At 34.9% G+C, this 14,807-nt stretch overlaps 1 long non-coding RNA gene across 1 annotated transcript; it reads right to left on the bottom strand.

The window, feature by feature from the left end:
• Positions 1 to 949: 949 nt before the first annotated feature.
• Positions 950 to 4,233, bottom strand: LOC113040459 (uncharacterized). Its single transcript, XR_003275234.1, has 5 exons — positions 4,120 to 4,233; positions 3,904 to 4,035; positions 3,226 to 3,336; positions 1,379 to 1,486; positions 950 to 964 (listed from the first exon to the last, which is right to left on the bottom strand). It is a non-coding gene; the product is annotated as an uncharacterized LOC113040459 (long non-coding RNA).
• Between the last annotated feature and the right edge of the window lie 10,574 nt (positions 4,234 to 14,807).

Genomic DNA, 14,807 nt, shown 5'->3' with positions numbered 1-14,807 from the left:
TCTCTAAATGGAAGAGGAAATATGAAGCTGATATCTTGATTTTCTCTTCCTTCGGCCCAATCCAGAACAAACTTCTGTACAGAGACTGATTTTCCGATGCCAGCAACTCCTTTTGTCAGTACAGTTCTGATCTGCTTGTCTTGTTCAGGTGCTTCAAACAAATGTTTGCACTCAACCTGTATCTCCTGTGATTCATGACGTCTGGAAGCAACTTCAATCTGTCTCACCTCATGTTCAGTATTGACCTGTTCACTACAACCCTGAGTGATATAGAGATCTGTGTAGATGTTCTTCAGAAGTGTAGAGTCACCTTGCTTTGCAATTCCTTCAAACACACATTGATACTTCTTCTTTAGGCTACACTTTAACTGATGAATGAAGAACAGTTCATCTAAACATAGAAATAAACGATTGTTTAATCTCTGGGTTTATGTTCAGAACAGAATGTGGAAGTCTAAAGGAATTATTATAATAATTATAAATAAAATTATTAATTGACACCACGGGAGTCTCTTACCTTCTAGAGTATCAGCAGCTTCATCTTGCTTCATCTCTCTCAGGAAGTAGAGCGTGAGATCAAGAGCTGCTTCTTTCATACTGCATCTGTTCTCATTAAAGTCCTTCACAAAGTATTGCTTGTCCTCTTTTTGTAATATTTTCTTAAACATGTCCAGCTCATTTTTCAGAAATGTTATTATTTTCTTTTCAAGATCCTATAAACAAAGAACAAAAAACAAAGGCAAAAGAACAAAATTAAACCAAATCCACATTCATTTGGTCCAGTAATAAGACCTATTTGTAAAAATAAATAAGAAACATTTTGTCCAGTAACAAATTTATTTGTTATAAATATAATCATTCATTTAATATTCTTTTCACCTGGAAGATTCCTAGGAGATTGTCTGTGAAATTTTTGCGGTTCCTGTTAATCTTGAAGTCTGAGTCTAATGTCTCATTTTGCAGCCTGTTAAAATGGTGAATAAAATTAAATATGGTTAAGGCAATATATTTAACAAATCTCTATTTTTTTTTAATCAAACACAAAGAGCAAACTTCAGCTGTTAATGCTGCAGTTATAAGTTAATTATTTTAAAGAGAAGGTTCTACTCAAGTGCAAATGAAAGTTTTTCTGTCCTATAAGGAAAAAACTATTGACACTAATAACAGAAAGATGGAAAGACATATTCCTGTCTCTATGGTGAATTTATGCCTCCTTGCTGCTGCTTGTGTAACTGTATTACTGGAAAGAAGCTCCAGACGGACTTCAATGAAAAGCAAAGCAGATATTGTTCTTTGATTTATGGTTTTATTTAATTTCTATCACAGATATCCCAGTGGATAAATTAGCTAGTGCCATAAAACAAAACACATGAAATACCTTTCAGTAGCTGATGCGGTTTCTTCAATGAATTTCGGTGGTTCACCTTCTTTTGAGCAGTCACTCTTCACAGACACAGAGCTGGACACATGTGATCCTGATCTTACACTAATGACACAAAGAACAGAGAGAGATTCTTCAGTCTCATTTGAAAAGGTATAATGTTGTAAATGGACATTTCTGTAGATAGATGAACCCTTTCATGTTTGATTGTCACATTCATTATTGAATTTATGCTCTCTAGTGTCTGTCTGTGTAACTGTATTACTCGAAAGAGGCAGAAACGCTCTGATTTATTGTATTATTTACTTATTTTCTATCACAGATACCCTAGTGGAGAAATTAGCTAATGCTATGTTGTAACAAACCAAATGAAATACCTTTCAGTAGCTGATGGTGTTTCTTCACTGAATCTCGGTGGATCAAGTTTTGACCGGTCACTCTTCACAGACACAGAGCTGGACACATGTGAGCCTGATCTTACACTGATGACACAAAGAAGAGAGTGGTAACATTTTTAAAACATTATTACAATCGATTTCATAAATTAAAAAAAGAAACCGCAATGTAAAAAAAAGAAAAGTCCCCTTCCATCACTGCAGAATCCAAGCTCTCTTCTGTCACAGCAGTAGCATCCTCATCTGACACAAGCTTAATTTCTACCATTGTCCCATATTCAGCTTCATTCTCCTCAGTCGTCTCACTTCTCTCACCTTCCTCATTTATATCTTCTCCAGCAATAGTGACACAGACCCCAGCTTCAACACTCACCCATCCTTTCATTATTTACAGCTTCAGCATCGTTCACTTTCTCACCACAGACACTTCTGATGCAGCCCTTCCATTATATCAACCAACTAATCAAAATCAAATTCATCTTCATCATACTTCAAGACCATGTAAACCGGTCATCTAAAACAAATGACAGAGTTTTACAGTCAAGCGTGATCTTTTTGATTTGGAAATTCACTGGATATTGCCTCTCATAACATCAAAGTCTCATTACACATTGATGCTATTTTTTATTAATTTGAAGTGAAAGAATAAAAGAGATTAAAGTGAAGAAACTTTATTTTTTATTTTTCCGGAGCCAAAAAATAAACAATATTCTGACTGCTATACATAATATTTATTGCTGTAGTATTATTACCTGTTTTATTAATGCAATGATGCCCATCACAGACAGACTTGTTATACAAGGAAAAATTAAGACATTCAGCGTGTTGTGTTGAATAATTACAGACCTGTCTCCAGAGTCAAATCACTGAGATTCCTTCTGAAATTAGTTTGTGGATTATCTAACCTTAATATTATATTTATAGGCCTATCCATAATATTTGAGCTATTCAATGCTATGTATCAAAGAGCACTCCAGTATAGAGATAAAAAAAAAAGACTGGATTCAGGCTAACATTTTCTCTTAACATGTGTTCCCTGGGAATCGAGCCCACAACCTTGCGCTGCTAACACAGTGCTCTACAACTTGAGCCACAAGAAATTATTACTCATTTTAGATCATTTAACACTTTACAGCAAATGATACTTCAGTTTGCAATGATTATTTTGACTTGCTTAAGTTACCATATTATTTACATTTCCTATCCACTAAAAGTGCAACCTGAAACTAAAGTGTAAAACATTTTAATTCTGGGATTGTACAGGATTTAAATATTCCTGTATATTAGACATTTAACAAGTTTCTAGCTGTTTTTAACCCGAGACAATCTAAGCACCTTTAGAGGAAGTTCTGCTCTGTTTTGTAAATCATTTGACTTGACAACATTGAGAGAAAACACTGCTTGTTGAAAAGAGTTCTTGTTTTTCTGTGAAAACAGACTCAGTCTTACCTCTGTTTGTGTGAGAGACTCATCTTTCCTCTCTTCTCTGACATACTGCAGATGAACAGCTCAACACTGAGATCTTTGTGTCTCTGAAGACGATCAGATGCTCATCAGGACCTGGACATGACAATGAGATCAAGATCATGAGAGTTCAGAGGAACAAATGATGAAGAAAATAACTAGTGCTGAATCTCTGAGTTATCAAGCAATCAATATACCAATAAAATATTTGTACAACACACTTCTTTATTTACATACACATTACTATCAGTAATAAGTTACTATATATTAAGCTTCGGATCATTAAAAAGTTTAAAAGAAGATTAGTTTTGCTCGTGTTTATCAACCTGTCTATCCAGAAGAACAGGTTTGATTTGATCACAAAATACTTTCAGTCTTGGGTCTTAAAATACAAAAAAGGAGGAAATGAAATAACACTTTTAGAATTATTCGGACTGCTAGTCTACATTTTTTATAAATATTTTTAAAAAAACTTGTAAAAATGTTTTAACATTCTTCATCTTTAAACGGTTTGTTTTATTAATATATTTCTGTTTCTCGGTGGTTTGTTATTCGTCGACAGACAGGTGTAAGTTATAAATGAACAAATCCCGCTTCATCCAGCTCTGAAAAGCGTTCATCATTCTCCTAAATAAGTGTAATGGTGAAAGTATTCAGACTTACTTGCAGTAGTTCAGACGATCTTGTGCTGCAGGAACAGAATCCAGAAGTCTTTCACACACTTCCGGTTTGTGATCGCTGTTAAACACCTGTGCGATCTTCACGATTGATGTTTGTCACCTGACACGACTTCATCTTGGAGAAAATCAAAGTCCAGTTAACAACAGATCTCGTGCATCAGCGCCACCAACTGGACAGGAATGTGAAGCACAAACACACCTGCTTTCTCCTTCTTCTTCCTTCTAACAGCAGATCCCAAACTAAAACAGTGCACTAGCGCCACCTGCTGTTTCTTCACATTCTCCCTCTCAATCTGCTCCATTCACCTCCTTCTGATACATTTGACTTCTCTGAAGGGTTAATGAATAATGACAGACAAACCATATCAAATAATCCAAGACAAACATATCAGTCTGAAAGGTAATGATTATATGCTATATAACAGAATCATATACAGTCCTGTTTTTATTTGAAGGAATTTCATTACATTTCTTTCATTACAGCAATAGTCTTTGAATTCATATTGAAGGATTTCATTCAGTTATTCTGTAGGTTATGATGAATAATTAAGATATTTGAAATGTATGATTTACTGAATTAGTTCAGAACTCAATTAATTATAAGAAACTTCCAGTTTCTACATACAAATAGAAAATGTCCAGTTATTTTTATTTTATTATCTGAATTTATCATCTCTGGTTGCTGTGATGTAGATATATGTGCTTTTAGACCGAGACATTTCTGGATCTGATGAAGAGAAACCCCAGGAACACAGAAGAAAGATCTTGTTTGAGACTCGAATCTCAATCATTAGACTGTAAAAAGTGTGAGAGACGAGAGAGATCGACCTTTATCTGTTCTCACATGGACAGATATTCAATGAGTACGGCAGAAATTTAGGCAGTACCTCACCATTGTGAAGCAGAGTATTACAGTTTGACCCAAACATGATTGTCCCATGACATGACAGCATTGTCTAGAGTAATTCGCTCATTTACAACCTTCCTTACAAATGGGTGCATAGTACTTATTATTATTTTTATTATAAATATTATTTATTCTTACAGTTACATGATGCATTTCTGGTTTCAAATTGTTGTCATGGTGGTACTTTTCTATAACACTGAATGTGGTAATAAAGAGTTGCTTATGCTTTAAATTTGTTTGTTTTTATTTTATTTTATATATCACATAAATGGAGCAAAAACGGTCAACTTTGACAATATATAAAATATTGAACTAAAATGAATATGAACTACTCATTTTAATGCTTTAAAATGTCAAATTTTCAATCATGGTTTCCAGGGAAACTTCACTCTCTTGGTCGTGTCATGTTGCTTAACTGGGCTGTATGTTATAAATATAAGAACTAAGTTACATTTGTATGTTTCTTCTGTGTGCAGTTGTGTTCATTTGTTTTGATTTCTCCAGGAGATTCTCTCTCAGACAGACTGTGTGAACTTCAACTGTGATCTTGTTGTTACTGATCCGTTATAAATCACCGTTTACACAGAATGTAATAAAATCAGAATCATCATAGTAGGAGTGAACATGTGACCCGCCACTGATGAAATCCACACACACACACACATATATATATATATATACACACACAAACATTTTTGAGCCTCATCACTGAAGGATGAAGAATAAACACAAGCTGTTTGTTCTTCAGTGTGTTTGGTTCTGCAGGGTTCTAGATCTCTCATGTTCTCTCTGTTCTTCAGTAAACTCTGTTCTCTGCAGATTTATCTTCTTCATGATGCTTTGATGCTCTTACTTGTAAGCTAATAAAAAAAAGTATTTTTTATTATAATTCATCTTCTCTTTCATTAATATACAGACACATAAATATATAACAAAAAAAACACAATTAAAAGATGCCAAATATAAACAATGTAAGAATTAAAAAAGTGAAAGAATAAACATAGAAATATCATTTTACAAATTTGCAAGGTACAAATAAACCACCACTGAATTGAGTTGAACTGAATGTGTGTTTTATATGAAACATGGTTTATCACAGACTAATGAATAAATGCTGTTGTGATAGTTTCATCTTGTAATGTCACAATAACTGATAACCGTGTTGTTTTCTGATCTTGACAGCAATAAAATGATCTTAATGTGTCAATGAACAGATCTGAAGTCATCAGTGTAATGAATGAGGTGAAAACAGGATCTATTATCATGAAATAAAGAGGATTTTCATCAGCTGATAATATTGATGATACACTGTATTGTCTAATTGACCTTCTATGGGTAATTGTCTTCTCATGTCTTTAATGACATTACAATATGTTTTCTGAAATATTTCAGTAACCTTAAGATATAATCCTCCCATTAATCCCACACACATCTATCACAGCGTGTCTACAGATATAAACAAGTTACATTTACCACTTTTTAAGAACCTGCGGCCACCCTGAAGGGGAGAAATTTTTAGTTATTATTATTATCATTATTATTATTATATATTAATATTATTTAGATATGTGTTTAAATTAATTTCTGCAAAGGAGGAGTAATAATTATAATAATAATAATAACAAATGCAAAAGTATGAATACAGCTGTGACCTGATCTTCTGTATGTCCTGCTGGAACTGCTGGATGCTCCTCTTAATGTGAACTATGTCCTTCTGCTGGAGTTTTATCCTCTTTTTTTCTTCATTTGAACCAGTAGCGTAGCCAGAAAAGAGACTCTGGGTGTGCATATGAAAATCTGGGTGTGCCACATTTATTGTCAGATTACTGTGCAAAATTATGGGATAGTATTTTGGTTGCACTGCTTCCGTCCAACCATACTCCTAGTGGTAATTTGCAGGTCGTGTCAAAATGTAGTTAATTGTTAAATGTAATAATTTTCTTCCAAATACGATAATTTTGAACTTCTGATACGAAACTTGGACATTTCCAATCTGGCAACACTGTCTGTTGATGTTGGGCCCGGTGAGGGAGAAACATCCTCATCAGGTGTAACGTTTGGCCTTGTGTCCGGCTGTCCATCAAGCCAAGTTTTTTTGCTAAAAAAAAATCAAGAAAGGAGCTCTGCGACATATTGCTAGCTAGCAATGTGCAATCAAAAATGTTCTGTTTATATCATAGACTGCTGGGGTCACAGTCAGCTGCTGTTTGCTGATTGGTTGGCAGTCCAAATGTCAGCAGATATATTTTAACAAAAATAATTTAAAATGTAAATTACATTTTAACATTTTGAGCATTATTGCACCATATATTGGATTCTTATTTCTGTGTCCCTGAGAGTATGATTTAGAATGTTCAGTGACGTCACAGAACTGTCAGATTCAAACAGCTTTCGCGCGTTGGCTGGCGCTGAGCCAGAGACGGACATGCTCAGCGCTTGTCATATATCACAATTAATGCAGTGTTTTCAATCACATAATGTTTATTTTAGGTTACATACATTTAAATATACATAATCACTAGTAAAACAATACATTGGTAGTTTGTAAAATTTCAAAACTGAACTGCCAACAAGTCAGAAACAAAACAGAAACAGATCCAGCAAGAACGAGACCAGGACACAATCAGACAACAGAAGGTACTGGCATCCACCCGACAAACATGACATCACTAGCAATGCATGAAGCAAACGAAACGCAAAACACAATTAATTCAGCCAGACAGACAGAGTGAGAGGAGAATATATAGTGTGTGACAGTGGGCAACAGGTGTGTGTGAGTGAGTGAGTGAGTGAGTGAGTGAGTGGGCTAACAGGTGTGTGTGTGTGTGTGTGTGTGGGGGCATGTTTTTGTGACATATCAGGACACAACTCTGTATAATGACATGGGTATGACACAGGTATTACAAGGAGAGGGTGACTTATGAGGACATAACCCATGTCCCCATTTTTCAAAACGCTTATAAATCATACAGAATGAGTTTTTTTGAGAAAGTAAAAATGCACAAAGTTTCCTGTGAGGGTTAGGTTTAGGGGTGGGGTTGGTGAAGGGCCATAGAATATACAGTTTGTACAGTATAAAAACCATTACGCCTATGGGATGTCCCCACTTTTCACAAAAACAAACGTGTGTGTGTGTGTGTGTGTGTGTGTGTGTGAGAAGGCTAACAGGTGTGTGTGGGCATGTTTTTGTGACATATCCGGACACAACTCTGTATAATGACATGGGTATGACACAGGTATTACAAGGAGAGGGTGACTTATGAGGACATAACCCATGTCACCATTTTTCAAAACGCTTATAAATCATACAGAATGAGTTTTTTTGAGAAAGTAAAAATGCACAAAGTTTCCTGTGAGGGTTAGGTTTAGGGGTGGGGTTGGTGAATGGTGACAGAATATACAGTTTGTACAGTATAAAAACAATTACGCCTATGGGATGTCCCCACTTTTCACAAAAACAAACATGCGTGTGTGTGTGTGTGTGTGTGTGTGTGTGTGTGTGAGAGTGAGAGGGCTAACAGGTGTGTGTGTGTGTGTGTGTGTGTGTGAGAGAGAGAAGGCTAACAGGTGTGAAGAGTTTGTGTCCAGGTGTGTGTGTGTGTGTGTGTGTGAGTGAGAAGGCTAACAGGTGTGAAGAGTTTGTGACCAGGTGTGTGGAGTAAAGGTGAATGAGTCCGGGATAATGGGAAATGGCGCCCTCTGGTGGTGAGAGGGAGGAACACCGGGTCCGGACTCTTGACAGACTTCATTACAGCAAGACCTCAAGACCACAGTCAGATCACTTCAGGGTAGAGCTGTGTGATATGACTGGATATATCGGATGGACCAAATAAAAAGTCTATTTCATATTATGCTCCATCATTTATTTTGTGGTGCCACAAAATACATTATTTACGGTAATAGTTTTTCATCATTTGGATGACTGTGATCTTTACACACCACCACGAGGCGTGAAGAGGAGACAATGACCAGCCGGGACAAAACGAGGAGCTCGTTCCTAAATGAGGGACTACATTTGTAGCATGGACACACATTTTTAAGACGTGTTTTTGTTTTAAAACTGATTTTAAGCCATTGAAACACAAACACCAGAGCTGTATGTGCCGTCTCTTTTTCTGTGTGAGAGGAGGTGCATTGTTTGTTTGCTAATTTATTAGCTTTGAATGATTTCATAAACACACACATACGCGTCAGAATTCCCATCTTTGCAAGTTTCCTCATTAACATAACAGACACCCGGCAGAAAGTTACACGATTTAGAAACAGAACCAAACACTTTATTTACAGTTCAAGTATAATAGGAAGAGTGAATCATCTGGGAGATAATGTCATTGTCTTGACTGTCGTATATGTTACATGCAGTTTGAAGCTGAATGGAGGATGACAGATAGACGCCGTGGAGAGAAGAGTTTACATCAACTTAAATATTCATCTGTATCTCACATTAAACCATGGACCGTCTTTTAAATGTGTTAGGTGTGTAAAAATACTTCAACTGACAATAAAGATCATTCTGAAGTTATACTGCACTGAGCACTATTGACATTTTTATGGTCTTTGAATAAATGTTTTGAAATATTTTTTTTTTTGCTTTTTGATGTGGTTCATGAAAATATTTTTATGAAAACTGTCAGCACAAATGACACAAATGTAATTGTGACTCACCAGAGACAGTAAGATTGAATCTGTATGTGGCCAATCTTTCATATTTTCATATGGCATTTTGTGTTGTGTTACCTGGAGACTTGGATTTGGCAGATGGTGGATGTGACAGAGACAGTGTTGGACTCGTGTGTGCAGAAGTGAAAGTGAAAATACCTGCATTCACCAGAGGACGCAGCTGGATGCAGAAGATGTGGAAGAAACACACCAGATAGATCACCTCAGGGTTCATGTGAAGAGGGTGATATACACGTGTATGTATGTGCATTTATATACATATACAGAAATGTACCTTAAATTACTGTTATTTTGGATGCTATTAATCGTTTTCACAGCCTTACATTAAATGTTGCCTATGCATGAACAGCATTATCATTGTTATGCATATTGCATACCACCTGTAACAACAATAAATGGCAAAATGGATCAATTCTGTATCTCATTATTTGTGCATCACATTGAGGTAAATGTGTTCAGTTTACAGTAAGGTATATAAAACCAGTAAAGGGGCAGTGTAACACATAAAAGGTAATTAGATAAACAACTATCAAGACTACAGGTAAGACAATAAGTAAAAAAATAAATAGAAAAACACTTATTTAATTTATACATGTAGTGCACTTGTAGTGTTAATACAACAGGAGTAACTTGTAACAACAGTGTAACCTTCAAGTATCAAGAACATAGATAATGCAATAAGTGAAGAAAAAAACGGTAAATGGAAAGACAATTATTAAAACTAATTAATTCAGGATCTTTGAGTGAACAACCATTTTCTGCTCATTGACACAGAAAATCTGAAGATCCTGCACTCATCCATATTCGTAAATTGCAGGTGCGCCTCGAGAGATTTCACATTTTTTAATTGTTCAGATGTGTAACATTACGCACTGACGCTACAAACAAGGAAAGAAAATACATCGATGAAGATTACGAGCGTTAGATCATTAAGATCATCAGACCACCCTTCACTGTAAAACCTGACAAGTGACTTAACTCAAACCGTTTGAGGAAACAGATATCATTAAACACCTGACAAATTAGAAACTGCATCTCAGTATGACACAGCAGTTGCTCTGCATCTGACCACAAAGCACTCCAGCGGGTGGAGAAAACTAAAACACCTCCACCCTGGTCAAAAAGACACAGCAGCACCTTTACTTCTTACGGAGCCTTAAACTGCTCAATGGATCACTGACACCCAGTTAACTTCCATTGAGAACATTTATCAGAAGCGCTGTCTGGGCAGGGCAAGAAACATGATCAAGGATGCCTCTCATCTTCACTATGAACTCTTCATCCTCCTTCCATCCGGCAGGAGTTACAGGAGACTACGCTCTCGCACTAGTAGACTCAGAAGAGCTTCTTCCCCGAGACTGTGACACTTCTGAACTCCACAACACCAATCTAACCTGCACCTGCTCTTTTACTGCACTCCTCACAGTACTTCTGTACAAAGCACAGTAAACTATTTCTATAAAAATATCATTGCATTACTGTTATTTTGCATAGAATACATTGTTTAACAATACGTTTGAACACTCAATCCAACTGTATTTATTACCACAGCTCTCACGTTGCTGCTGTTCATAATGTGTATATAATCCTACACAATATATATAATATATATAATATAATCCCACAGTTACTTTGACAATGCAGTCTCTTCATTACCATAATAAAATACATAAACACTGCGTAGTTTAAATATATAGTAAAATCTGTGCCATTAAGTGTTATCACTGTACCAATGTTGGTTTCAGTTTCGTTTTGTTTTCAATTAATTTGTTTTGGCTTGTCGTCTGTTTTCCTATAGCTTCTTATATTCTTAATTCTTGTTCTTTTCTAAATACTGTTAATTGAAAGGATTGTTGTGGAGTGAGGGGAACTAAAATAGTCTAGCTATGTAAACTGTAATCCGGTACTGATTCCAAATTACATGACAAAAATTATAGCTAGTAACATAATCCATTACATTACACATTTTAGATAATCTAATCAGACTACTTTAGATTACTTTTGACCTAACTTGATTTAAATAGGATAATATTCTACCATATTGACATAAAAATATAAAGAGTAATATATACACATATATATAATTTCACAAAGCTTGTCAGAACATTCTGTTTTTGCTTCACATTGGGTTATTATTAAATCAAATTATGTGTATGATTATTATATAACTAAATGATATGAAATCATATACATTATATGTATATTAATTATATAACAAATTAAATAACTCTAATAACAGATTTAGGTTAAATAAAGATGTCAGTCTTTATTTATTTTTTACCTATTCTTTTAAAAATAACACATTTTTTTAAAACAAAAAATATGAGTTCACATATCGTACCTAAACACGCATGGATATCCATATGCAGCTATGATCCGCGATTCCCAAACTGACTCAAATGATTCGCGAACCCGCTTTGAACTCCCGAAACGACTCAAATGATTCACGAAACCGCTCCGAACTCCCGAACTGATTCAAATGATTCGCGAACTCGCTCCGAACTCCCGAACTGACTCAAATGATTCGCGAACTCGCTCCGAACTCCCAAACTGATTCAAATTATTCGCGATCCCCAAACTGACTCAAATGATTCGCGAACTCGCTCCGAACTCCCGAACTGACTCAAATGATTCGCGATCCCGCTACGAACTACCGAACTGACTCAAATGATTCGCGATCCCGCTATGAACACCCGAACTGATTCAAATGATTCGCGGTCTCCAAACTGACTCAAATGATTCGCGATCCCGCTTTGAACTCCCGAACTGACTCAAATGATCCACGAACTCGCTCCGAACTCCTGAACTGACTCATGATTCGCAATCATTTCAGAGCTGTAACAACAATACTGTGAAACCATGTTATGTTTGCTTAAGGTTATCATACCATCAAAATCTCATACCGGCCCATGACTAATAAATATATATATTCCATTTGTTATTATTAACATGGAATGCATTAAAAATTACATCAAGGTTTCCCAAACTAGGGTTTGTGACTGTGATAAAAAGTTAATTAATTAAATCATAAGAAATGATACATTAAAATAAATAATTTTAAAACCAATCAAAATAAAATCTTACTAAAAAAGTTTAACATTCCATTTGTTTACCTGCATGTCATGTGGACATAACCAACATCAAAGAATCATGAACATGCAAATGTGATAATTATGAGGATCAGATGACAAAAGTTTGTAAATTTGTGTGTTTTAATGTGTTTGAAAGACAAACGCCTTCCAAATACAAAGTAACACATGGTTAAATAATCAACAGAGTGATTATTTAAATAAAATCAATGTGTTCATCAGTAGTTGATGCAATGTTGAAACACTTCTTAAACCTGAAATGATTTTTATAAATCAATCTTCAAATGCTGTCACTGACAATGCAATGCTGCAATTTGGAAATAGTGGAATAACTATTAGGAATTTCAATGTTATCATATTTTTCTTTGTTTCACCAGTTTTCATATTATAGACAGACTGAGTGCATAAGTCTTTAGTGTTATTTTATATAATAAAAAGTCTAATAAATCAGCACATTACATGAGATTAAATAAACCATGTGTATGAGTCCACATTCTGTGGCTTTGTGTTTACTGGAGAAAGAGCAATACCTGAAACACAAAAGTACATTTCTCAAATAACAACAAACTTTACGATTATAATTTAGAGCAAAAATAATTCTGATCGGTTTAGCTGTTATACAACCTGACTAAAATGCTCATACATTTCATTATCTTAAACTTGACTAAACAAAAACAGGACAGGGTTGACTAAATATGATTACTAAAATGTAAATTTGATTAAAACTAAGACTGAATTAAAAAATGGCTGCCAAACTTAATACTGCTGTGCGGTTAATTAATAATAATCTTACTGCTAAAATGTCAAGTTTTCATTGACTAAAACTAGACTAAAATGTTGAGACTTTCAGTCGACTAAAACTAAACTGGATAAGGTTGACTAAATATGATAAAAACTAACAAGGACATTTAACTGGTTCTACATTATATTTCTCTACACTTCTTCTAATCTCACACACTATTTAGGATGATAGTATGAACATTGAGACACAGGGCATGTCTTTATAAATGGAAAACTGAATAATTGACTCAAATGATTCAAAATTCACCAACACGAATCCTTCAGTAACGAAACACTGCTGTGTGTTGCTCAGAGAAGCGTTTGGAAGCGTTTTCATTAACCAAATGGAGCAAAAACAGTCAACTTTGACAATATATCAAATATTGAACTAACATGTATATGAACTACTAATTTCAACGCTTTAAAATGTTAAATTTGGTCGTGTCATGTTGCTTAACTGGGCTGTATGGGTTATGTTTCTTCTGTGTGCAGTTGTGTTCATTTGTTTTGATTTCTCCAGGAGATTCTCTCTCAGACAGACTGTGTGAACTTCAACTGTGATCTTGTTGTTACTGATCCGTTATAAATCACTGTTTACACTGAATGTAATAAATTCAGAAACATCATAGTAGGAGTGAACATGTGACCCGCCACTGATGAAATCCACATATACACACACAAACATTTTTGAGCCTCATCACTGAAGGATGAAGAGTAAACACAACCGTTTTGTTCTTCAGTGTGTATGGTTCTGCAGGGTTCTAGATCTCTCATGTTCTCTCTGTTCTTCAGTAAACTCGGTCTCTGCAGATTTATCTTCTTCATGATGCTTTGATGCTCGTACTTGTAAGCTAATAAAAAAGTCTTTTTTTTATTATTATTAATCTTCTCTTTCATTAATATACAGACACACAAATATATAAGAAAAAAAAGATGCCAAATATAAGCAATATAAGAATTTAAAAAGTGGAAGAATAAACACACTTAGAAATATCATTTTTTTTCAAATTTGCAAGGTACAAATAAAGCACCACTGAATTGAGTTGAACTGAATGTGTTTTAGTTTTGTGTTTTATATGAAACATGGTTTATCACAGACTAATGAATAAATGCTGTTGTGATAGTTTCATCTTGTAATGTCACAATAACTGATAACCGTGTTGTTTTCTGATCTTGACAGCAATAAAATGATCTTAATGTGTCAATGAACAGATCTGAAGTCATCAGTGTAATGAATGAGGTGAAAACAGGATCTATTATCATGAAATAAAGAGGATTTTGATCAGCTGATAATATTGATGAGTCTCAGACTATAAACACTCATTAAACAAGACATTCAGGATCAGCAGCAGATCAGCTCACTTTATTCTCACTGTTTGCTGATAGAAACACTTCTTTATCAAACATTGTGATTTGTCCTTATGAATCTGA

Source organism: Carassius auratus, chromosome 22, assembly GCF_003368295.1.
Source record: "Carassius auratus strain Wakin chromosome 22, ASM336829v1, whole genome shotgun sequence".
In the NCBI taxonomy this organism is placed as follows: domain Eukaryota; kingdom Metazoa; phylum Chordata; class Actinopteri; order Cypriniformes; family Cyprinidae; genus Carassius; species Carassius auratus.
Note: the sequence above shows the minus strand (reverse complement) of the source record. Positions and strands in the feature narration are given on the sequence as shown.